We start from the raw sequence: 27,308 nt of genomic DNA on the forward strand, positions 1-27,308 counted from the left end.
AAAAAACTTTAAAAACATCTTTTTTAAAACTATAAAAACATATTAAAAAGCAATTCCAACACAGATGCAGACTGTACTAGTAACAATACTGAGTCAAACCATTGGTCCATATCACTCAGTGTTAAGGGTTTTATGAGAAACTGAGTAAGGGTACTCGAGAAATCATACAAGCATGCAACTTTAGGGCTGGAAGGGATCTTGGAGGTCATCTAGGACAGCCCCCTGCTCAATGCAGAATTCCTGCAACCTGAACACTCATACTGGGCACTGATTCTGCTTGCTTGCATTGCCTGACCTTGGTAAAATTTAAAGTTTACTGACTAGGCAGATGACAGCTGCAACAGTTCCTTGGATGAAAGAGGACTGTCTGGCCTCCTTTTCTTTCCCTTTCTCTTTTTTAAAGCAAAAGGATTTATTGCTCATTTTGACCCTATGACGTTCCCTTCTGCTTGGGATCTTGGGACTGGGTGTTGAACTAAGGGTCTTATCATCTCTGGCAGGAAATGCTAAAATGGCCCTTTCAAGTGATCTCATTAACCATGGAGTCCCTCTCTTGAAGCTTCAATGTTTGATGTTTTCGGGTTGAGCAACCTGCTAATCAGCCAGTCCTATTTAATTTTGTCTTTACTCTGACCTACCCTTCCAAGGTCTGAAGCAACAGTCTTGCTACCTGAGGCCATTTCACCTGGCTCAGATCCTGCTTCTGAGCTTACCCGAGGCATCTGGCTGGGGGTTGCTGGACAGGCAGCAAGCACACCTCTTCTCCACCTGGACTTTCCACCTGATGACTGTGAACAGTATCAACAGTCTGCTAAATGGCTGCTCCTCTATCATTTATTTCTTTAGCATATTTCCCTGATGACATCAAACACTGAGTACTACTTTTTGTTATATACCTTAGGCATTCAGGATATTCTGTATGCTGGTGGAAGTGATTTAATAAATAAATAAATAAATCACTTGACAGTTTCTCAACTAACCTGGCAAAACCTGGAGTTGGAAACTCAGGGCTCCTCCAGACTGTAAGTACTTTGCAGGACAGATTTAAGGGCACACCGGGAAATTTAGGTTTGCACAATTAAAGTGGATTAAAAGTGCGCTGTCACCTTAGTGCTGCAGTCCACTTTAAAAAAGAAACAGACCTTCTGTGGTTAGAAGAGTGATGGGGAAATGCATTGAAAAGTGTGGAATGAATGAATGATTAATGGGAAGACATATAAACATCCCACAAACAAATCAGGTTGAATGCAGGATGGCTGATTGTCTCAACACCTCCCTGCAAACAATTCAGAACAATGCTCAAAAAAGACATAATGTATTCCAGCCTCCACATAAGTTTTGGGCAAGCAAATCAGGATGAACACTCAATAAATAGGTTGCCTGGAGAAGCCCTTGGTGAACAGGGCAGCCTCCTTGCTTGGCTGCCCTAGATGTTCTGCTCCACAGTGACCAGCAGATGGCCAACTAGATCCACCCTGAACAGGACTTGCTATGAAAATGTAAAGTTGGAGGACCGGCTTGCAGAAACCTGCATGTAAATAAATACTACTTCCCACTTTTTAAATGTAATAGTGCTTCTCTACTTCCATGTTTCTAGTCAAAATCTCCTAGTGAACTTTGCACTGTCTCTGGGTTCCCCCCCCTTCAACAGTGCTGACATGAATAATTCACTGCCAGATGCTGGTGGTTTTGGGAAATTACATAAGAACATGAAAAAAAATGAAATGGACTGCCTTCAAGTTGATTCCGACTTACGGCGACCCTATAAATAGGGTTTGCATGGTAAGCAGTATTCAGTATATGGGCGGTATATAAATGCAACAAAATAAAATAAATAAATAAATATAGCCCAAGGACCATATGTCTTAGATAACGTTCCAGGGGCCACATTCATGATGGGCAGGACCAGCAGGTGGAGTAATAGATGCAACTTCTATTTTTGTTCAGTAGGCTGGTACATGCTACACTACAGCAGCCTTTCCCAACCGTTTGGTCCCCAGATGTTGCTGGACTACAGTTCCCATGATTCTGGACCATTGGCCATTCTGATTGGGGCTGATGGGAGTGGTAGGATGATCAGGGGACTGGAAACAAAGCTTTGTGAGGAGAGACTGAAAGAACTGGGCATGTTTAGCCTTGAGAAGAGAAAACTGAGGGGAGATATGATAGCACTCTTCAGGTACTTGAAAGGTTGTCACATAGAGGAGGGCCAGGATCTCTTCTTAATCATCCCAGAGTGCAGGACACAGAATAATGGGCTACAGTTACAGGAAGCCAGATTTCAACTGAACATTAGGAAAAACTTCGTAACTGTTAAAGTGGTATGTCAAGGGAACCAATGACCTAGGGAGGTGGTGGACTCTCCAACCCTGGAGGCATTCAAGAGGCAGCTGGACAGCCATCTGTTGGGTATGCTTTAAGTCTTTTTGAGCAAGGGTTGGACTCGATGGCTTTATAGAGCCTTTCCAATTATTACTATTCTATTCTAGTCTAGCAATATCTGGGGACCCGAAGGTTGCGAAAGGCTGCTACTACACACTACAGAATTACTTCTTTAGTAAACACCTTTCATTTTACCCGGAGCTCTAGAAAGCACGACAGTTTCAGCCCCCTGTATTGTTTCGGTTGTTTCTCCCCAGAACTGGTCTTTCTTTTCAATGGCCATGTGCCCCTTTCCATCATTCTTCTCTCCTACGGTGAGGACTCAAAGCTGTTAGGCTTGACAGCTCCAAGCAACGAGGATGAGGAGGATGAAGCATAAAATGGGGAGGGTGGGATTGCTTTCCTTTGCTAGCGTCTCCTGGTGGATGTGTAGAGCTTTCCAAGCATATACATCTGGAGGGCCACATTTATATTAAAACTAAAATGATTAATAAAAAGGGGAGGGGGAAACCCTTCCTTTTTCCTCCCCAATAATGTGGGATATAAAAAGGAGATTTTTATCAATTGTGAAAAAAAGATTTCAGCCATAAAAAGGTAATTTAAAGAGTCAGAGATAGATGGGAAGGAGCATTAATGTCAGCCAGAACAAATGGGTCCACATTAGTCAACTGAAAAGTGGCAGTGGCACCACTACTGCCTCGCTTTCAAGTGACACGCCTGCTTTTTGAAGCTTGCAGAGTACTGCTGCACCCTAGAAGAAGAGAGGTCTTTTGAAGGCAATCTCAGGCAAGCTGCTCATAGTGCGTCAAAGCCTCCCTGGTGGTCCAGATGTTGCTGGACTTCAACTCCCATCAGCCCCAGCCACCATGGCCAGTAGTCAGGGATGAGGGGACTTGTAGTCCAGCAACATTTGGAGGGCCACAGGTTCCTCACTCCTGTTGTAGGCAGAGAAATCAGCACAAAGAAAAAAGGGTCTGCAGGGATTCTGATGCTTTCATTTAGAACGCGGTAGCTCCATATGGCCTTTATTTATTTAAATATTTACAAACCAGACTTTATAAAAATACAGAAAGGCATATACAACATGCAAAATTACAATAAGATAAATCATGGATAAAAACTGGTTGGGATAAAGACATCCATGTTTTAAAGGCCTGTCTGAATAACACAGTTTTCAGGACATGCCTAAACATAAGCAGGAATTATTGCTGTCGAGCCTCTACTAGTAGGGTGTTCCATAAGGTAGGGCCTGCCACACTAAAGGCCTGGTCCCTAGGCTCTCAGTGATGTGAGGTGGGCCATAAGGAACCTTAAAGGACTCTCAGTCCGAGTTGTTTAATGCTTTGTGAATTTACAGAAGAACCTGGCCCAGCAGCAAATTGGCAACCAGTGCAGCTCTCTCAGCAGAGGAGTACCATGCTGCCAGTTGCCTGCTCCAGTGAACAATCTGGCCACTGCATTCTATGGCATATTGATGCTGTTAAGAAATGAATAAATATGAGTACCCCAAGAGTTCTCTGAGGGAATATGGATAGCTCAGCAGAAAGCTAGGGTGTTGAAATGCACTTTCTGGAGCATATCATAACTGGTTGTTTACCTATGGTCCTGTATTTTCCCCCAAAAGCATTTAATTTGGGATAGTGGGCAAAATTGGTCCGTAGTCCATTTGATAGTGGTTTGTCCTTACATGGCCGCCTTGAACTTCTTGGAGGAAAGGTGGGATAGAAATGTAATAATAAAGTAAATAAATAAAATTCCCAATAATCTTTCACATTATCATTATTGATTTATCCCTGCCGTACTCTGTGATGCTGTTTATATGTGTGTGTGGTTACTATAGCCAAGTGCTTGAAGCTACTGCCAACACATATTAGGGATTTGCTACGCAGATATTGCTTCCATTTAGGAAACGGTCTCCCTTTGTGTGTCAGTTCACAGATGATGTATCAGGACTAGAGAACCTCAGGCCAGGGGTTCTAATGCAGCCCTCCAGGCCTCTCTGGCTGGCCCTTGGGATTCTTCCCAGACTGCACACCTTTCCAAGCCACACCCCTCATTAGTCTAGCTTTGCATCTTCCTTGAGTGCCTTTTGCCTGGCTGGAATGGACTCTGATGATGCTTCTTGCTTGCCTGGATGGAAGACAGAGAGAGGTGTGTGAAAGTGTGAGGAAATTAGCCTACCGTGCTAAGGTAAAATTCACATTCAGTGCTCTGCCATCTTTTACCTCTGGTCCCACCCACCATTGGCTCCTGGAAGGTTGCCCAGAAGGAAAGGTGGCCCTCAGTTTGGAAAAAGGTTCCCCACTGCTATGACAGATGAACAACACTCATTTATCACAGGGACTTTGACAGCATTTGCAGCTTTCTGCCATAGCTACACATGATGAAACAGGCTTGAATGTATTCACAACACACACACACAGCACACATGATGCAAATGGGACGCACATAGTTCCCATACAGACGTGATGTCCGGAAAGAAGACTGAGTGCAGTGCACAATATAGACCAGAGATAAGTGCTCCAGATATTGATGGACTCCTTTTCTCATCATTCCTGACCATCAGCTACACTGGCTGGGATTAATGGAAGTTGGAATCCAGCAATATCTGAAGGGCACCACTTTAGCTGCTCCTCGTTAGGAATGTTGGAGGATTCCATTGGAAACAAATGGGAGTGGAAATTGCGGCAGTTCGCATGTCTGTCCAAGGTCAGGAACGAAATCATGCAACCAAATATGAATGGTTTTCGCTATTTTTGTTGTTTTAGTCTGCAAATGTTGCATACATTACATCATTTTTGCATTGTTTTTTACGTTTCCCTTCCATTGAAATGTATTGGAATTAATTATGTTATTAATTACATAATTATGTTATTTTCGGCCATAGTGGATGAAATGGAAATGGACTGCCTTCAAGTTGATCCCGACTTATGGCGACCCTATGAATAGGGTTTTCATTGTAAATGGTATTCAGAGGTGGTTTTACCATTGCCTTCCTCTGAGGCTGAGAGGCAGTGACTGGCCCAAGGTCACCCAATGAGCTTCATGTCTGTGTGGGGATTCGAACCCTGAAGCCAAACTGTAGTGGAACAGAAACAGTGCTGATTGCAAGAAGCACAAGATGGGATGGAAATCACTGCCTCTTTACATCCCTACTCCTGATACTTGCGGTAACCTGCCCAGAAATTGCTGTAAACCGCCCAGAAAGCTTCGGCTATGCGGCGGTATATAAATGTAATAAATAAATACAGGCTTTAGTAGTACTGCAGGGCTTCCTGTTTACATAGTAACTTCTCCTGTCTTTGGTGTTAACTGGAATGAAGCCTGCTCCACTCCCTTTTATTTGGTTCAGTATTATAGCAACAGTACTTAATGTTTACATAGTACTTTCTGCTGTGCAAAGCACCTCATATATCTTAGTATATTCCTTACAGCAACCCTGCAAAAATAGGTCATTATTAATATTCCCATGTTGCAGATCAGGGACTGAGGCCATGAGAGGGTGGCTTGCCTAAGATCACTGAATGAGTTCACAGAAGAGAAATGATTCTGATCAAAGGCTTTCTAATTCATAGCTAGGTCAGCTCCTATACACTGTATGCACTGTTGTTGCACTGTATTGGTTCTGTGCTGAGCCACCGTAGATGATTATGCATTAGTCAGATGATTATGCATTGGAATTGCATTCTGTGCCCACACACACTGTGGAACATAGAAAGCTGCCTTATAACAGGTTCGCGCCAGACTGTTTGAAATAGGGGTACTGCAAACTTATCCCTGCTTTCATCTCTAAAATGTTGGAGGATATATTTAACAGGATCTTGAGAATACAGCCTTTACATGTTAATAGTTTCAGTCCACGTAAGCGTTTGTGAGGATTGCATTGGGTTATATTTGTTTTAGAATGAATTTATCTGGAGTCAGTGTATAATCCTGCTTTGTTTGGTTTTGTTTGGTGCACTGAAAATAGAAATGCAGACTTTTCCAGCTCTTGCCCTGAGAGTAGCTTTCATTCTTCCAGTTAATCTTAGTGAGTTGCTTGGCCACAGCTCAGTGACACATACTTTGTGTACAGAAGGTCCCAGGTTCAGCCCTGGCATCCCCAGTTAAAGTAGACAGGTTGCCAGGGATGGGAATGAACTCAGCCTGAGACCTTGAAGTGCCATCATCCATTGGAGAAGACAGTGTTTGGCTAGATGGACAAATATTCTGACCTGGTATAAAGTAGCTTCCTTCCCATGTATGTAAGGGTAGTGGTGGAATTTGCACAAATTATTGTCTCCCTGATTATCCCTACAAACATATGATAGCATCCGTCAGCCTGGCATCCATTTTTTTCACTTGCACATTATATCCCCGGGGAGCAACGGCAATGCTGGGCCTATAAGTGTGGTTGATTTATGTTAACTGTTGAAACGATAATGTTTAATCTGTAAAGTGCTAATCTGTTTTTATGTTGATTATGAATAGGCCAGCTGTGCCTACTTCACTATTCATAGAGTTTAGTGAACAAGCCCATTTTACAGGCTGGGCTCAGAGAGTGATTTACATGCAAGCAGACATGGCTTTAAGGGGAGTAAATCAGCTGAGTCGCACTACTGAACCGGTGCGCCAGCAACCCAGCAAGGAAAAAGATGGGTAGGGAAGTGAAAGAAGAAGGTGATGGAGGAGAGTGAACTGAGAAAGGAGTAAAGGGAGAAAGTGGGAGTGTCTTCTATTGCTTCCATGACAAAGGATGTGGTTCAGCAACTCAGCTGGAAATGCAAAATGTATCCTCAAAATATAAGTTTGTGGAAACATTTGAGGGCTATAAGCAACCAATGAGACACAAAATCTGCACATATCATGCAATAAAGTGATTTTACAGAAATGCACTTGCTTGTGCAAACTATACAAAACCTATTCCTTATTCCCATTAGTTTCCAAAATGTCTGTGGCTGAAGCACACTGTGTGCATACATCAAAACAGTAGCCAGCTAGGCTGACCCCTGCTTGTTGAACTGAGCTTCCATTTGCTTTTGCTCCTCATGTGAGAGACACATATCACCACTACGGATGGGGAAGAAATTTGGTTTGGTTCACATTTTAATACAAAGCTCCTTAATTTGCTCTTCCCAAAACAAAAAGCAAAGCAAAATGCAGCTGTCCTTTGAAATTTACCCTTCTCTGAATTTTTCAATGCAGTTCTCCAACCAAATAATACACATATTATGGGAAAATATACAAAAATGCATATATTAGTAAAAATAACGTACATACATTATATTAACATAAGAACATAGGAAGAGCCCATTTAGTCTAGCATCCTGTTCTCACAGTGACCAATCAGATGCCCATGGGAAGCCCAAAACCACAACCTGAGCGCAAGAGCACTCTCCCCTCCTGTGGTTTCCAACAACTGGTACTCAGAAGCATGCTGCCTCCAACTGTGGAGGAAGAGAATATTAGAGAAAATGGCTTGCAAAAATTAGGCAAAATTGAATATATAAACATGTATATTAGGAGAAATGCTCACTAAAATACTGATGAATTTTCATGAGAACGTTTTTTAAAAAATTGCAAACTGATGCCATAATGTGACAAACTGAACATGGTTGGAAAGATGAGAAACCGACAGATTCGCCCAGCTTTTCTCTCCAAAGTGAATTCTGATTTCCTTGTCAGTTTGACTCCTACCATCATGTTTTTAGTGAGCTGGCTACTTTGTTGGTTCATTTAAAACACATTTGTATAACTGTTAATCATGATCATTTATTAAATCATTTGTATGATTGTACATTTAGACGTAGGAACATAGGAAACTAATACTCAGCCAGTACATTGGTCCATCTAGCTCACTTCTCTGCACTGACTGGCAATGGTCTGAATCGTTTTGGATGGAGGTCTTTACCACTGAACTACAGCCTCTCCTTTCATCAAACAGCACCTTATTTTTGAACATTTTCATGCTGTTAAGCTGCAAAAATGCTCTGTGTGGAGGTGGTTTGTGATGTCACAGGCATACAGCCAATATGTGACCTATACAGCCCTTTTTTCTTTCAAACTGGGAGAACTTGTTCCTCCTGAGCATGATCCTCAAGGGAATTTTTTGTGTCTGATGACAATGTGATGAATGAGCTTTCTAGAAAAGGAGTGGCTCCTGCTTTATCTAATTTCTTTTCCACATAGGGATGGACAGCTTAGTCTGTGTCCATGAATTGAATCCACATTCTGCAAACAAAAGGGCTTGCTCTGTTCATGGAAAGGATTGAGGTTCAGCAGATGCTTCTGCTAGAAGAAGGGAGGGGAGGGTTTTTTTACCAGTTGCCACACTGCTCCAGAGAGTCCTCTGCAGGGGCTAGGGGAATCAGTGAACATTCACTTCCTCCAGCACCAGCATCCTGTGAGCAGAGTTCTGCTCCTGGGAGCTCTAGATCCAACCCTAAAGCAGTAGTTTCAATAAACAGATAATTAAATAATACATACACATACACAGTGTTTATCTAGCCTGTTTATCTAGCACCTAAGTAAAATGAATTAACACAACAAACTCTGACAGCTATATTGCCTATATAGGTTAGGAATCATTCTGTGTATCATACAGCCATGAGAGTCTAGCACCTATAGCCAGCGTGGATTTTTCGCATTCTGCAATGTTAATACCCCCCCAGAATGGAAGCACCATTCTAATGCTTCCCATAAGCTAATTCAAACTAAAACCTTACACAACTTCTAGTCCTGAACTCAGAAATGCTGGCTTAACAACCCTCTACATTTTCATGGCAATACACAAAACAGTCATAAGAACATAAGAACATAAGAAGAGCCTGCTGGATCAGGCCAGTGGCCCATCTAGTCCAGCATCCTGTTCTCACAGTGGCCAACCAGGTGCCTGTGGGAAGCCAAGAGTTCAAAGTGGAAAAAGAGGGGGAAAACAGAACCTTCTGGGCCTTTTTTCTGTCAGAGTCTCATAATTTGATGAAATTAATTAAAATCAGCCATGTTCAGAGAGTACCTGTAATCCTATTACTGACCTTGCCCCATACTCTAACCTTCATCTTCTTCAGTTTAAAAGTTTTTTAAAAAGCCTGGCTGGTTTTTTATTAATTTAAGAAATTTAGCATTGAACTCAGTAATAATGTTGGGCATGCTCAGTAAGAACCAACTGTCAGTGTTCTAAAAGCCAGACTCACAGCTGCTGGGCTTGCCTAATTAGGGCGCCACACCCACACCAGACCTTTATTTCACTTTAGACAGTCAGGATTCCCCCAAAGAATCCTGGGAAGTGTAGTTTGTGAAGGGTGCTGAGAGGAGACTCTTATTCCCCTGACAGAGCCCAGTGGCCAGAGTGGTTTAACAGTCAGCAGCTCTGATTGAAGCTCTGTGAGGGGAAGAGGGCATCGCCTAGCAACTCTCAGCACCCTTCATTAACTACACTTCCTAGGATTCTTTGGGGGAAGCCATGACTGTCTAAGGTGGCGGAAAAGCTGAAAAGCAATTATACTGTTCACAATGCTTTTCTTTTGGAAAGGAAAGGGGCTTCCCCTCTGCCCACTACCCACTCACCCAATCTCCTCTCCTCCCCTTCCCTCCCCCTCCTGCCCTCTTCCTCCCCTCCCGCCCTCCCCCCAGGTCAGTTTCACCTATCCTAAACATGATTGCACAGAAATAAATCCCATTAAACTCAAAAAGTATGCAAATGATCAACCCCCCCTCCTATCTTCTCCCTCTTGCCCCTACTCTCCCCCTCCCTCCCCTCCCCTTCCAATTCCCTCCTTCTCCCCCTCCCCTGCCCCATGGTCAGTTTTACCTATCTTAAGCATGTTTGCATGGGAGTAAATCACATTGAACTCAATAAGCATGCAAATGATCAAACCTGCCATACCCTCCTCCTTCCTCCCATCACCTTCCTTTTGCCCCCTTCCTTTGCCCCTCCCCTTCTAATCCCCTCGTTTCCCTTCCCCCTCCTTCTGCTCCTCTCTCGCCTCCTTTTCTCCTTCCCTCCCCTCTCCCCTCCTCCTCCCCCACAGTCAGTTTTACCTATCCTAACCATGATTGCATGGGAGTAAATCCCATATAATTCAATAAGCATGTTGGGGATAATTAGGAAAGGGATTGGAAATGAAACTGCCATTATTATTATTATTATTATTATTATAAAACATTGATATCCCGTCTTCCTTCAGTAGGAGCCTAGGGCGGCAAACAAAAGCACGCAAACACTTTAAAACATCATAAAAACAGACTACAAAATACATTAAAACAAAACATCTTTAAAAACATTTTTTTAAAAATGCTTAAAACACATATTAAAAAGCAATTCCAACACAGATGCAGTTTGGGATAAGGTTTCTACTTAAAAGACTTGTTGAAAGAGGAAGGTCTTCCATAGGCGCTGAAAAGATAACATTTAAAAAATGTTAAATGTCTAATATTTAAAAAAATAGAAACGGACTGCCTTCAAGTCGATCCCGACTTATGGCAACCCTCATGAATACGGTTTTCATGGTAAGTGGTATTCAGAGGGGGTTTACCATTGCCTTCCTCTGAGACTGAGAGGCACTGACTGGCCCAAGGTCACCCAATGAGCTTCATGGTTATGTGGGGATTCAAACCCTGGTCTCCCATGTTGTAGTCCAACACTCTAACCACTATGTCACACAGCTCTCACATAAGAACATACAAAACTGTATTATGCTGAATTAGACCACTGGTCCACTTAGCCCAGTAGCAGCTCTCCAGCCTCTCAAGCAGAGGTGTTTCCTAGCACATGCCATCTGAGGTCCTTTTTTAAAAAAAAAACACTTGGAGATGTCAGGAATTGAACCTAGCATTTTCAGCATGCAAAACATGTGTTCTGCCACTGAGCCCAAATTAAGATCATCATCATTGATTTGTACGTCACTTTTCTGGGCCAAACTATGTTCAAAGTGGCGCACAACATCAGAAGAGTGTACATAAAGAAACATAATGTTTCAAGATAATGCTTTTAACAATTACAAGATGTAACAAAATTTTAAATAGCTGTACACATTTTAATAGGTTAATCAAAGCATCTCATCTTAGTAAAGATTCAACAACCCACTAATATTTCAGAAAAAGGCGTAAGAATAGAAATGCAAGAACATAGCAGCAAAAATAATATGTCTTCTCCAAAACGAAAGGTTGCCGCCACCACCACCAACAATCTCTAAACAAGACTCTACAATTAGCCTGTAGACCATTTTTACCCAAGCTGGTGTTCTCCAGATGTTTTGGATTACAATTCCAATGACTTGCCCAAGGTCACCCAGTGAGTTCATAGCTGTGTAGGGATTTGAACCCTGGTTTCCCAGGTTGTAGTCCAGCACCTTAACCACTATACCACACTGGCTCTCTATTTAAGGGGGAGGGAATTTCACAAGGTAGGGGCTGCCACACTAAAGGTCTGTTTCCTAAGTTGTGCGGAACGGACCTCCTGATAAGATGGTATCTGCAGGAGGCCCTCACATGCAGAGCTCAGTGACTGACTGGGTATATAAGGGATAAGATGGTCTTTCAGGTATCCTGGTCCCAAGCTGTATAGGGCTTTATACACCAAAACTAGAACCTTGAACATAGCCCGGTAGCTAATAGGTAGCCAGTAATGTTATAATGCCTTTCTACAAATCTGTAGTACAACTGCACTTGGAATACAATGAACATTGCTGCTTTCCACACCTTAAAGAGGATATGGCTGAGCTAGAAAATGGATGATGTGGGAAAGGTGAATAAAGAGATTCTCTTCTCTCTCCCCCCCCTCTCATTTTTCCAAATGGGGGCCTGGAATGAGATATCACAATTCAAACAGCAGAGGACTAGCCTTTCATAAGGCTCTTCTCACTTCAAAGCCCAGTGTTTTTTTGAATAGAGGCAGTTTAATGGAGCTACGAAAGATTGCATTTTTAGTTGTGACATATATGGTGAAATACATCATTTTGTGAATCTGACCAACCAAGAACCAAAGACTACAAAGATATATCTGGGGCAGCATGCAGAGTGGTGTGTTACAAATGTGATAAATATTAATATCCTTCTACATTACTCACCAATTTGAATAGTGAGCTATAAATCTAAGGATTTCCTGCATTGCTTATTGAATACATGATTATTACCAATTTTGAAACATCGACTCTATTCAGTTAGCTCAGTGGTTCTCAAACTTTTTTGGTTCGCGGCGCACTGTAAAACATAAAAATTTTCTGGCACACTTTGTGTACAAAATAAAAAATATATTAATATATTTTAAACTATGAATAAAAATAACAAACTATTTTTAAAATATACTTTCATAATATTTGAGGCACACCTAGCCACCTCTTAGGGTGCACCATTGTGCCTGGGCGCACCTTTTGAGAATCACTGAGTTAGCTGATAGCCAAAGAACAAATGCACAGAGGTCCCATGTATTGTATCTGTTGCTATAGTGTAACACTGCTGATTGCAGTGAATGCTCCCTACCAGGGATGGACAAATCTGTCAATTTTGGTTTTCTACATTTCTCATTTTCCCAACCCAAATTTGTGAGTTTTTATTTTAAAATCCTCATGAAAATTCACAAGCATTTTAGTGCAACTTTCTCCTAATAAACACATTTGTATATCCCTATTCGTCTCACAAAGTTCCAGTTCCAGAGTTCCCTGGGAAGAGGAATTGATTGTTAAACCACTCTGGGAACTGTAACTCTGAGAGGGGAACAGGAATCTCCAAACAACTCTCAGTACCCTTAATAAACTACAGTTCCCAGGATTCTTTGGGAGAAGCCATGACTGTTTAAAATGGTACAATACTGCTTTAAATGTATATAGTGCCGATGGGACCCAGGTCTATGGATTATAGTAGGTCTACTCTGAGTGTGACTAACACTGGGTATCTATCACCCTATGAAAACTTGTCCTGTTTTCCATTGACTGTCAGGAAATCAAGGCCAGAATCTTCCATCAGAAACAGGGAGACAATCTGCTGTTGCTTATTTTTTTGAGCACATTTATTTTAATTACTGCTGCTGAGAAACCTACACATTCTGAAAGAGCTACGATTCCAATCTATCTTTGAGATTGACAGATACAACTCCATCCTGACAGGCAGGCTAGTGGAAGAAGTGCATAAGATAATATTTCTCCAAAGAGAGGGAGAAAAGACAGTGGATTTAATGAGCATTGTTCAGTCCAGGTGGGAGACAGCTCGAGACAGAAGAGTAAATTAGGTGGAAACAGGTTTGGCATGAGGAATGCCCCCCCCGCCACATCAGATTGAAGGATGCCTTGACTTTTGGCAAAGAGAGTCAGAAGGGCATTGGGGACATAACAAGTCACCAGGCCTTTTATTTATGTAAAATTGGGGAAGGGAATATATATACCCTTCTTGGCTTCCTATAAAGGTGCTTAGCAGCTCTGGGTTGCTTTCATCCTCATATAACTGGGCTTCTGGGTGATGAAGTAACAGAGGCACTTTATCAGGTCCCCTGTTTTAGAGTTCGTCTCTACATCCCAACAACAACACTGTTCCTTATTTCTGCTGAAAATCAATTAATTGCTATTATTTTGCAAACAAATTTCTCTTACAGCGGAAAACCGGACACAATGTAATTTATGTCTGGGGCATGGGAAGAAGGAGGGGAAGATAACTAACTACAGGAAGTGCAAACTAGCATAGACCAGGGAACAGGAAGGGAGATTTCAAACTAGAGCCTGGACCCCTGTTGTAGGAGGCACTATTGATTTATCATCAGGTTGAATCTTTTCATGATTAACAAACATGGAGGGACCTGCAGCAAAATTTTGTGGAGATCCAGTGCCTGCAAGGGAAGAGGACCATCACTGCCCAGGGAGGGAGAGCCATCTGCCTGCTTTGCTGCTGCTGCTGCTTGGTCAACATCTCTGCTCTCTCCTTCTTGGGCTCCTGCTCTGCACGTGGGCACCTCGCAGGACCAGGCTCCAGGTACTCAGCCAGCTGTGCCTGATACTGTTCCACCTGCCCCTTCTCTGGAGGGGATATTTAAGCCGGCTGGCTGAGGGGGCTTGGGAGATCCAGTGCCTGCAAGGGAAGAGGACCATCACCGCCCAGGGAGGGAGAGCCATCTGCCTGCTTTGCTGCTGCTGCTTGGCCAACATCTCTGCTTTCTCCTTCTTGGGCTCCTGCTCTGCACGTGGGCACCTTGCAGGACCAGGCCCCAGGTGGCGCTTTTCCCGGGAAGAAGAACGGTTTGAGAGCTGCGTTGGTGCGCATGGAGCACGGGACTGTGGTTGTTGTGTAGACCTGAATGGAATGAGTGGATGTTTGTATGACTGTATGTTGTGAGTGTGTGTGTATTTTTATTTTATTTTATTTTTATTTTATTTTATTATGTGCCTGGGCGGGAGGATAGGGTATTGGGAGGGGGGACCAGAGGGGGCCCCTGTTAGCGTAGTGACGGGTAATGGGAGGTATGGCGTTGTGAGGAGGACATGCCGGTTGAGGGGAACTCGGCCCAGACAATTGGTGGCTGTACCGTGTTCCGGTCCTCCCCACATCCACAGGATTGCTGGTAGTTCTATCAGCCAACTCTCGGATCTCCAGTTGCTGCTTCTTAATGCCAGATCGGTAAATAATAAAGCTTCCCTCATCCATGATTTAATTGTGGATGAGGCGGCCGATCTGACGTTTATTACTGAGACATGGGTGAGCGATCTGGGAGGCATTAATCTCTCCCAGCTGTGCCCACCTGGGTACTCGGTTCAGCATCTGGGTAGATCCGAGGGTCGGGGAGGGGGAATCGCTGTGGTCTATAGAAGTTCCATCCCTCTCATTAGGCACCCTATCCAGGTAGCTAATGGTCTGGAGTGTCTCCATATTACGTTGGGTCAGCGAGACAGACTGGGAATACTGTTGGTGTACCGTCCACCCTGCTGCCCAACAGCCTCCCTAACTGAGCTGACGGAGGTGGTCTCGGGTTTGGTGTTGCGATCCCCCAAATTTATGGTATTGGGGGATCTCAACATTCATGCCGAGACCGCTTTGTCTGGGGCGGCTCAGGACTTCATGGCCTCCATGACAGCCATGGGGCTGTCTCAATTTGTTACTGGCCCTACGCATATTTCGGGGCACACTCTAGACTTAATTTTTGCTACTGGAGCAGGGGATGGTGATCTGGGAGTGAGGGATTTTACATCTATTCCTCTGTCATGGACAGATCATCGCCTATTGAGGTGTAGGCTCACAATGTTTTCTCCCCTCTGCAAGGGTGGAGGACCAATTAAGATGGTCCGCCCCAGGAGACTAATGAATCCTGAAGGTTTTCAGAAGGCTCTGGGGAGTTTTCCGGCTGATAAAACTGACGCTCCTGTAGAAACCCTGGTCAATCTATGGAATACGGAAATGACCCGGGCAGTTGACACGATCGCCCCGGTGCGCCCTCTCCTCTGCAGAGCTCAATTGGCTCCGTAGTTTACCCCGGAGCTAAGAGTGATGAAGCAAGAAAGGAGACGGCTTGAGTGCAAATGGAGACGAACTCCCGACGGCTGTGGTCTTGCACTTGTGAAGATCTCTACCAAGCTCTATGTGAAGGCGGTGAGGGCAGCGAAGAAGCAGTACTTTGCTGCCTCCATTCAGTCATCTTCTAACCGCCCAGCGGAACTTTATAAGGTTGTTCGGGGACTTTTACACTCTGGTCCTCAGAACGCAATAATACCATCAATAGCCCGCTGTAATGAGTTTGCGAGACACTTCCAAGATAAGATCACAAACATCCGCCGGGACCTTGACTCCAATATTGTAGCAGTTGAGCCTAATGAGGTGTCCGGAGCACAGTCCTGTCCTGTTTTATTGGATGAATTTCAGTTGGTTCAGCTCGAGGACGTGGACAAGGTGCTTGGACAGGTGCGGGCGACCACTTCTGCTCTGGATCCTTGCCCCTCATGGCTAATAAAAGCTAGCAGGAACGGAACAGCCGGATGGGCCAAGGAGGTGATCAATGCCTCTTTACGAGAGGGAGTGGTACCACCCTGCCTGAAACAGGCGGTGGTGAGACCGCTCCTAAAGAAACCCTCCTTGGACCCTGAAAATCTTGACAACTATAGACCGGTAGCAAATGTTCCGTTCCTGGGCAAGGTTTTAGAGCGTGTGGTCGCTCACCAGTTCCAGGCTCTCTTGGATGAAACTGATTATCTGGATCCATGTCAATCGGGCTTTCGGCCGGGGTTTGGTACAGAAACAGCCTTGGTCGCCCTGTATGATGACCTCTGTCGGGAGAAAGACAGAGGGAGTGTAACTCTGTTGGTTCTCCTTGATCTCTCAGCGGCTTTTGATACCATCGACCATGGTATCCTTCTGGGACGTCTTGCGGACTTAGGAGTTGGAGGCACTGCTTGGCGGTGGCTGTGCTCCTACCTCAAGAATCGTCTCCAGAAGTTGGTGCTTGGGGAGCATTACTCGAGTCCCTGGATACTCCAATATGGGGTCCCACAGGGTTCAGTTCTGTCCCCCATGCTCTTTAATATCTATATGAAGCCGCTGGGCGAGGTCATTAGGAGATTTGGAGTGCGTTTCCAGCAATATGCTGATGATACGCAGCTCTACTTCTCCTTTTCATCTTCTTCAGGTGAGGCTGTTAATGTACTAAACCACTGCCTGGCCGCGATAATGGACTGGATGAGAGCTAATAAACTGAGACTCAATCCTGACAAGACTGAGATGCTGTTGGTGGGGGGGCTCTCTGCCCAGATGGTTGATGTCCGACCTGCCCTAGATGGGGTTACACTCCCCCTAAAGGAGCAGGTCCGTAGTTTGGGGGTCTTATTAGATCCGCTCCTGTCACTGGAGGCTCAAGTAGCCTCGGTGGCACGGAATGCGTTCTACCAGCTTCGGCTGGTAGCCCAACTACGACCCTATCTGGATAGGGAGAACCTTGCCACAGTTATCCATGCTCTGGTAACCTCTAGATTGGACTACTGTAATGCACTCTACGTAGGGTTACCTCTGAAGACGGTTCGGAAACTTCAGCTGGTGCAGAATGCTGCGGCCAGAGTTCTTACTGGGACAAAAAAATTTGATCATATAACACCTGTCCTGGCCCAGCTGCACTGGCTACCAATATGTTTCCGGGCCAGATTCAAAGTGTTGGTTCTTACCTATAAAGCCCTTAACGGCATCGGACCGCAATACCTGGCGGAATGCCTCTCCTGCTATGTACCTACCCGGTCGCTGCGCTCGACATCGAAGGCCCTTCTCCGTGTCCCAACGCATAGGGAGGCACGGAGAACAATAACTAGAGCTAGGGCCTTCTCAGTGGTGGCCCCCGAACTATGGAACGCCCTCCCTGATGAGATACGCCTGGCGCCTTCTTTGTTATCTTTTCGGCGCCAGGTAAAGACCTACCTCTTCGCCCAGGCATTTTAAAAATTTGAATTTAAAATTGAAAATTTTTAATTATGTTTTATTGTGTATTGTATTTACATTGTATTTAATATATTTACTTGTATTTTAACCTGTTTTATTATGCTGTACACCGCCCTGGGAGCTTATTGCTATAGGGCGGTCTAAAAATGTAATAAAATAGATAAATAAATAAATGTATCCCTAGTGCTTTTTTTTTTGTAAAAAATGAGGTGGCAGTAATTGATAAATGTACTGTGGCTGCCAGCATAAAATGGCTGCCATGGGCAGCAAAAAAAGAGATGAAAGTATACCATACCAGTGAGTACTGTCACAAAAAGCCCAGTGTAACCCTAACTTGAATGCTATCTCAAGCCTTAGTTAATATATCAAGCAAGGATTGACTGAATTTGTTTTCTCTTTAACAATATTGTTACGGTGCTCTCAGTACAAAGGGTTGAACAAGTCCTACTGAGAGCGGACCCACTGAAATGAATAAACCTAGTCATGTCTATAGACTCCAGTGGGTCTACTCCAAGTAGGACTAGCTTTGAATGCCACCCAAAATGGCTCACAAATTTGATGCCTTAGGACAGGGGTGGCTAACCTGTTTTGGACCAAGGGCCTCATTGACCCATGGTCAACCCTCTGGTACATGACAAAGTGTGTGTGGCCAAAATATAAAAGTGGATATGGCCAAACTTTTTTTTAAATGCAAATGTTGGGTGGGGTGGTCAAAAAAACTTTTGGCATCATAGTATCACAGTGGAGAATCTAAAGCAGCAGTTAGTCTGTTTTTCTGGGGGGGGGGAAGTTGGGTGGTCTGTCCTTGGGGGAAAAACCCTCTTGGAGGACCAGATGCGACCTACAGCATATCCACCCCTGTTTAGGGCATAAACAGATTGGTTGTTGCCTGCTGGAAGAAGAGATTATCTCCTGTCACCACCCTATACTTCAGGGTAGACCCAAATGGCATCTCAGCAGGGTTCAAGCAGGCATCCATTACACCCCAGACTCCACAGATTAATTTTCCAAATGGAGGCTATTTCCAGTGCAATGGGTTCTGTGGTCCACGTGGTTGTGTTCTAAGTGTTGGTATAAGATTATCCTGAGAAAAAAGACCTACCTGGGTCTTCCCAGCCTTCCTGCTAAAGAGCTAGGCCCCAGAATGTTGAAAATGAAATGGACAAGCTAAATTACAAATTAATAATGCTTATGGTTCACCCATAATTTTGTATTCTTTTACATTATGTTGTAATCATCACATTTTTAAAAATGTAGCCACTGGAAGTCTCTCAGGAGGAAAGGAAAAGAGGCATTATGTTGAATTCTGGAGAAATAAGGATGCTGAAGTAAACAGGCCTTATTAGAAAGGAATGTAGGGAGAGTTTAGATTTGTTCATTTGATTGAATTATCCCAAGAGTTGAAAGGTTGAGCTAGGATTATTATTCAGGCAAGTCTTTTTAGAGTTTTATTGTATACATGCTGTATGCGGAATCAGTCTAGGTATTATTGCTGCTCCCATCTCTTACTTCTTTCCTGCTGGTATCATCATATTAGAGTATTGTTATCAGCCCAGGATTACTGTTTTTTATTGCTAGTTTTGCATTTTATTGAGCATCTGGCCTTAATAAAGTGTTGGTGTGTTTGCCTGATATATCTCAGATATATCTCAAGGCTCTGTTAAGTGGAAAGGAAGACTACATGGAGTTTGCTCAAAAAATCATTTTTCATCAAGAAAAGTTGGATTATAACATACAAATGCAGAAAAAATGCATATCTTAGTTAGTTTCGCAAAATTCTGCTTCTACTCGGCATGAAAACAATCAGGGAGCTGTGTAGGTCACTGAAGTCCTGCCTTGTGACCACTAGAAAAATAGTCTCTCCTCTGGCTTCTGAGATTTTATCAGAAACTGTCAACACAGTTTTGAGACAATCTATTAAGCCTTGCTTTGTTTTACTCCAGGCTGCAATCTTATGCCCAGTTACTAGGGAGTAAGCCAGCCTTGTATTTAAGCACTAGCCTGGTAGTCATAGACAACAAGGTATTCAGAGTAAGTGAATGAACTATATCTTGCAAATAGTTCCGTGCCCCACTACAGGTGTTGATACAATTATCTCAGCAATTATCACCAATCTGCTACTGTAAAAAGTCAAAGATGTACCTATTTAACATATATTTTAGCTCTAATTATCACTGACTGTAATTATTTCAACTCTTTGCCATTGAGCTCCCACCTCACAGTTTTCTCTTGCCAACTAAGATTTCTCTTCATGCATCTGACAATGTGGTCTTGAGTCCACGAAAATGTCTACCATAAAAATTTGTTATTCTTTAAGGTACCACAAGATATTTTTCTGCAAGTATGGATGGAGAGACCTGCCAATTTTGGTTCTTTCAGTTTCTCATTTTTCCAAGCTTTAATTCAGATATCCACATTTCTGCCGTAATCTGCAATTATTATTTTTAAGTCCTCATGAAAATTCATCAGCATTTTAGCGCAAATTTCTCCTAAAAACCACATTTTTATATGTCGTTTTCACTAATGTACACATTTTGCAAGTACGTTTCCCTAATATAATGCATTTTGTATGTTATTTTCACTAATATATTCATTTTTATGCACACATGCACACTTTCCTCTAATATATGCATGTTTGTGCACATTGGTTGGAGAACTGCATCACAAAATTCAGAGAAGTGCGAATTTTGAAGGATGGCTGTGTCTCAGTTCTCATATTGTTTTGGAAAGTGCAGATTTGGTAGGCTCACCTTTAAATGCGAACTGAATTGGAGTTCTCCCCCATTGCTAGCTGCAAGAGACTTATATGGCTATCCCTCTGAAAACTCTTCTGCAGAATTATTAACGGTGCAGACACCCTGTCCTGGTTTGTGTTGGGCCACCTTACTACGTCTGCAAACCAAATAGGGCAGGCTGGTATAATGAAACAAACACCACAAATAAATTACAGTAAACCACCAGAATTAACTATCAAGAGCCTGAACAAACAGGACAGACTTTCCCTGTATATCATTTGCTGGGAATTGCAAGTGGGGAGAGTGCTCTCACACTCAGGTCCTCCTTGCAGGCTTCCCATAGCCATCTGGTTGGCCACTGTGAGAACAGAATGCTGGAGTAGGTGAGTTTGGCTGATCTAGCAGAACTTTTCTTATATTTTTATGAGAGAGATTTTGTCCAGAGTCTCAGTTTGGGGTGAAAAGCACTATATTGCCCACATGTTAAGATATTGTTATTTTAAAATACTTAACAAATATGCATTCTTGACAGCCAAGTTAGGGTCTCATCAATTAAACTAGGCATTCATTAGTCAAGAAGACGTCCAATCAGATTTCACAGGCTCAGCCTGGATTCTATAAATTGTGGGCTGTTTATTCTGACGTATGATGAATTATTCTTCATAATCCTCTATCGGCTGCGATAAATCTAATCTTTCAACTTCTGCTGTCTTAATAACTCCTAGGGTAACAATGCAACACTTGATTTCTGAGCACAGAATGCACAAATTGATGGGGGAAGAGAGGATTTCATTTACTATCCAGGTTTAAAGTTTAGAGGGGCTCTCTTACTTTAGCTTGACGTTTGCTGTCACAACAAGCCCAAGTCTTGCAAAAGCCCATAGAGCCTGTGGAATAATGGAACTTCAAGTGTTGTACAATATCTGATTTTAAAAAGAAAATTGGAACAGGGCCAGGGCCAGTATATTTTGCATGTGTGCCTCTATGGGGGGATTTTGGGAAACGGCAGGAGCTCCCAGAGAGCTGGTATACTAACATAGGAAGCTGCCTTGTGCAAGGTTAGAGTATCAAGGACAGGGAATCATTTTCAGCCCAAGGCCAGCATTCTCTCATTGGGAATCTTTTGGGGGATGCATGCCGGTAGTGGGTGAAGCCAGAGGCACTTATTTCCCAGCTCGTTCACTGAGATCATCGAGAGGAATGCTGTGCTAGTTGTCAGCCATGTTGTAATTAAATAAAAGTGGACAGAACAGCACATACGATCCTTACCTTTGTACAGTAGACTACATTCCAGCCACACAAAAGTCAAATATTTGCAAACCCCCACACCCCCTCCATCTTCTATCCAGACTAGCAACAGTCATTAACACAGTTCAAGGACATATTTCAACCAGGCAAAAGCACCCAAGGAGGGTGCACAGTATGAATGCTGATTGGTGCAGCCTGGGGGGAATTCAATACCCGGGTCTGAGGCTCCTACCTTTGCTGTAGCTAGGGATGGAAAGATCTGTCTGTTTCGGTTCTCTCAGTTTCTCATTTTTCCAATGTTAAATTCAGTTCTCTACATTTCTACAGCGATCTGCAGATTTTAAAAAAACATCCTCATGAAAATTCTCCACCATTTTAGTGCGAATTTCTCTAAATAAACACATTTTTGTAGGCAGTTTTGACAAAGGTACACATTTTGCAACCCATTTCTCATCAGTTCATGCCTTTTTACGTGTTATCTTCACTCATGTATTCATTTTTATGCACACTTTCCCCTAATATATGCATTTTTGTAAATGTTGTTTAGTTGGCGAACTGCATCCCAAAATTCTAATAAATGCAAATTTCAAAGGATGGCTGTGTTTCAATTCTCTTATTGTTTCGGAAATTGAGAATTTGATAAATTCTGCTTGAAATGTGAACGGAATCAAAATTTTCACCCATCCCTAGCTGTAGCCCAATACTCTCTATTAGGCGACAGCTCTCCAAAACCTCAGGCGGAGGTCTTTCTCATCATCAGCTACCTGATTGCTTTTACTGGAAATGCCAGGGATTAAACCCATCCTCCTGCATGCAAAAGTATATGCTGAGCTATGGCTGGGATCCATTGGCCAGTGCTGGTTTGAAAGCAATCCAACGACCTGACAGGCTGGTATTGATATAAGCTTGTTTGTTGTCTGCTAGCCACTGCTTTTACCAATCCGTTTCCCCCTCTTCAGAAAAAATATTGAAATTAATATCGATATTTTAAAAGGACAAATATTAATATTTTGAAAGGAAATGTCAATAAATGAAATATTGTTAAATGAAGGAAATATCAATAAAATATTGATATTAATATTTTAGATGCAGCAATAAGGATTACTGTTGTATGATTTTGGAAAGACCTTAAAGGAGCAAATATAGATTCTTTGTATAAAACAGTTTGGGATATAGCTCTACTAAAAAAACTAACAGATAATTTAAAGAGAGCAAGAGGACAAAGTAAAGGGACTAATTTCATTTCAGTATGGTATGATTTTATCAGTTATATAAATCTATATGTAAAAGATTCTCCTGCCAATGGCATACACATGGATATGGCATTATTATTAAATGGTCCAATAAATGAAAGGATAGGAATGATCAGAGTTTGGAAGATTACTTTTAAAAAGTAATATTGGTCTTTTTTGCAGTCCATGGTATGCGAAAAGCTCTCCTCCAGCACCACATGTCAAATGAGTTGATTTTTATCTTATCTGCTTTTTTCACTGTCCAACTTTCACATCCATACATAGAGATCGGAAATACTGTGGTCTGAATGATCCTGACTTTAATGTTCAAGGATACATCTTTGCATTTGAGGACCTTTTCTAGTTCTCTCATAGCAGTCCCAGTCCTAGCCTTCTTCTGATTTCTTGACTATTGTCTCCATTTTGCTTAATGACTGTGCCAAGATATTGATCATCCTTGACAAGTTCAATGTCCTTGTTGTCAACTTTAAAGTTACATAATTCCCCTGTTGTCATTACTTTAGCCTTCTTGACGTTCAGCTGTAGTCCTGCTTTTGTGCTTTCCTCTTTAACTTTCATCAGCATTCGTTTCCTGACTTTGGTGTTCAGTGATACATCTTTGCAAATTAAACCAGAACTATCATTAGAAGCTAAAATGATGAAACTGAAGTTATCATACTTTGAACACATAATGAGAAGACATGATTCACTGGAAAAGACAATAATGTTGGGAAAAAGAGAAGGGAGTAGAAAAAGAGGAAGACCAAACAAGTGATGGATTGATTCCATAAAGGAAGCCACAGATCTGAACTTACAAGATCTGAACAGGGTGGTTCATGACAGATGCTCTTGGAAGTCACTGATTCATATGGTCGTCATAAGTCATAATCGACTTGAAGGCACATAACAACAGCTGCAAAGTGACACATGGTTCTCCTCTTTCCCATCTATATTCACAACAACCCTGTGAGGTAGATTAGGCTGCAAGATAGCGAGTGGCCCAGGATGACCCTGTGAGCTTCATGGCTCAGTGCAGATTTGAATCCTCATCTGCCAGTCTTAGTCTGACACTCTAACCATGACACTACTCTGGCTCTACCCTATAAGCTAGTTTTGGATACTATATCAAAATTAATTAGTAATGTTTTATAAAATAGCATATAAAGTGCAATCTGTAGAAAACCAAATGTCATTCAGTTACCTGCTGATTGCTGATGATGGTGGCGCGAGGGGGGGAGGCGACAGGTGTGAGGGAGGGAGGCAACAGGTGCAAGGGGGGCATGAGGAGGGGAGGCAGTGGCTGCGAGGGGGGAGGCAGCAGGTGCGAGGGGGGGAGGTGGCAGGTGCGAGGGGGGAGGCGGCAGGATGAGCGGGGGCACACACACACACACCATTGTTACTCACCTCAGCTCTTCACCTTCATTCTGCTGCTGCCTTCTCCTTCATCCTTGCCCTCTGGCGTGGTCTGGCTCTCCACTTTCTCCCTCGTGCCTCCTAACACAGAGCACGAGGGAAGAGTGACGCTGCGCAGAAGCCCAGTGCGAGGCACATGTCTTTTGCCCACTAATCACAGGAGCAGAAGACTTCCCCTGCTTCCCCCCCAAGTAACGTCCAAAAGTAACACCAGAAACGTTACCGTTGCTGCTAAAAAGTAGGGAAATTACTAGTCGTTCTATTACTAGCAAAATGTAATGAAGTTACCTACTCGTTACTTTAAAAAGTAATGAATTAGAAGTAACTCGTTATTTGTAATGAGTTACTTCCAAGCTCTGTGAATGATATTCAACGGTCCTGCAAGAAAGAAAAAGAAAGGGAACGCTATTAATGTATGAATTAAAATTGTGTTAATAATTCAGTATGGATACTCAAAATGTAATATTTACAAGCAATAAAGAACAGCCGTCGCCGTGATCATATCACTCCAGTATTAATAGACCTTCACTGGTTACCAGTTGTTTACCGGGCCCAATTCAAAGTGCTGGTATTAACCTTTAAAGCCCTATACGATTTCGGCACAGTTTAACTGAAGGAGCGCCTCCAGCATCACCAATTATGCCGCCTGACAAGATCAGCCACACAAGACCTTCTCTTGGTCCCACCAGTTAAAACAGCTAGGCTGGTGCGGACCAGAGAGAGGTCATTTTCGATTGTGGCCCCCACCCTCTGGAACTCCCTTCCTTTAGACCGATCCTTGAAGACCTGGCTGTTCAGGCAGGCCTATGGGCTTTCTGGGGTGGGTTAGTTTTTAGTGCTGCTGATTACATGTAAGAGTGGGTAGCTTAATTATTGAACGTTGTTATGGTTTTATATCGTATTTTATCTTGTTATTGTACATCGCCTAGAGTGGCCGTTAACTCGGCCAGATAGGCGACTCAAAAATAAAATTTTATTATTATTATTATTATTATTATTATTATTATTATACGATTATGATCTACATAGTGTAATATTTTGGGTTTATTTTGTTGGTTATTTTTATATTTCGTTTATTTTGAAAATTAAAAAAATTAGATGCATTTTTTAAAAAAAATCCATTTCAGAAAATAGCTGCAGAAAATCACTACATAAAAATCCAGTCCACAACAATAATGACCATGTGAATTCATGGAAAATTCAGTACCAAATTTGAATTGGGCAGATTTCTAGCACATCCCTACTCTGAGCTATGGCTCCATCCTCATAATATAATGGGTAAGAATGTAAATTGCATAAGCCAAGCCAGGAATTTCCTTGTTTCATATTTCACCTTAATTGTCAACTGACTGCCCCCTCAACCCCCCTTCTCTTCCCCCATCTACAATATGGCTTAAAATACTACCTTATCTGCAGACTTGTGTAAAAACTGTGCTGGCATGTGTATGGTGATAGGAATAGCGTGGGCACTGTGTCACAAGGCAGAAGCAGTACTCCTAATTTAGGAGGATGTGAACCTTATAAATTCCTCCTGCTTCCTGTTGCATTGGAGCTGTGGTGTCGGGTGGTGCTTCAAATAATAAGTTTAACTATGGTTTAAAGTGACATGCAAACCAAGCCAATGTGTTGCTTTGATTAGATGAGGAACTGGAGGTAGACTGAGCGTTAACAATCTTAATAATAGAGGGTTTTGGTGGGAAATGTAATGTGTTCCTAGCTTGCTAGATCTCTCCACCCATCATTTCCAGGCAAAATGCACCTTTTGTGCCAAAGTAATAGCAAGAGGAGAACACACAGGGGAGGCAGCTGGTCCCCCTATACACTGAATGCAGTATGCAAATAATTCATGGGCTATAGGGAGGTACAAGAAGCCAAGAAAACACTGACTGCTGGATGTCCAGTTTGGCATCTTGCTAGAGTCTACATTGGTTATACCTATATGCCGGAAACCTGTAGGAGAGGAGAGTGCTCTTGTGCTCATCTCCTTCTTATGGGCTTCCAGTAGGCATCTTGTTGGCCACTGTGAGAACAGGATGCTGGATTAGATGGGCCATTGACCTGATCCAGCAGTCTCTTCTTATGTTTTCATAGTCACACCTGGAAGCATATGGGATAGAAGCTTAATTTAAAAAGAAAGGAAAGCAAGCTGAGGCTTTCAAAGTGTTGAACCAGAAACCAGCAGTCAATCATATGGTATGACCATAAGTGTGTGTGGACTACTCACTGCCTTACTTTGGGGACAGGAACTTTTACTCAAGTGCAGGGGTTTCAGTGATTGCCTGAAGCCATTAAGGACCCAAATAGCTCCATGCTCATGTGGCCATTCCCCCCTCCCCCAGGTCATCTGACTTTCCACAGAATCAGTCACTGCTTTGGTGGTGTGGTGGGGAAATAACTCGGAAGGTAACCCCCCCACACACACATCTAGTAAATTGTTTGGAGGGGGAAAAAAAAATTCTTTCTGAAGGCAGAAATGTCAAAGGTTTGAATCATGGCTCCGCTGTAATTAAAAACACACATAACTAGTCGTTTTCAAACGTGGTTGTTCTACTTAATTGATTTTGCCGCCAGAGGAATAAAATAAATAAATAAAAGGTGCCTTCCCCGTGAATTACTGGAGGCGGCTGAGACTCCGTTTGAATCTAATTGCCGCAAATGTGCCAGTTTGTTGCTGGTAATAGTTATTGTAAAAGAAGTGGGGGGGGAGGCAGTGGTGTGTGTGGAGGGAGAGCTTCTGTCAGCAGCTGCATGTAGGCAAGAGCTGCTTCAAAGATGGTGCTTCCTCGCCCCCCAATCAGCACAAAAGATTTCTATTGAATGCTTTGCATGTAAGCTCTGCTTAAAAGTGTTTTATTCATATTTAATTGCTGGCTTGCTGCACTAGCATTCAATTTGTTTTCTTTTTAATTTCTGCATAAATTATGTG

The 27,308-nt window shown here is 42.8% G+C and overlaps 1 protein-coding gene across 8 annotated transcripts in view; it reads left to right on the forward strand.

Moving 5' to 3' along the window:
* Positions 1 to 27,308, forward strand: part of ADCK1 (aarF domain containing kinase 1) — a 163,783-nt gene that overhangs the window by 101,574 nt on the left and 34,901 nt on the right. The window lies entirely within an intron of this gene.

The sequence above is a fragment of the Rhineura floridana genome, chromosome 2 (assembly GCF_030035675.1).
Source record: "Rhineura floridana isolate rRhiFlo1 chromosome 2, rRhiFlo1.hap2, whole genome shotgun sequence".
Classification (NCBI taxonomy): Eukaryota; Metazoa; Chordata; class Lepidosauria; order Squamata; family Rhineuridae; genus Rhineura; species Rhineura floridana.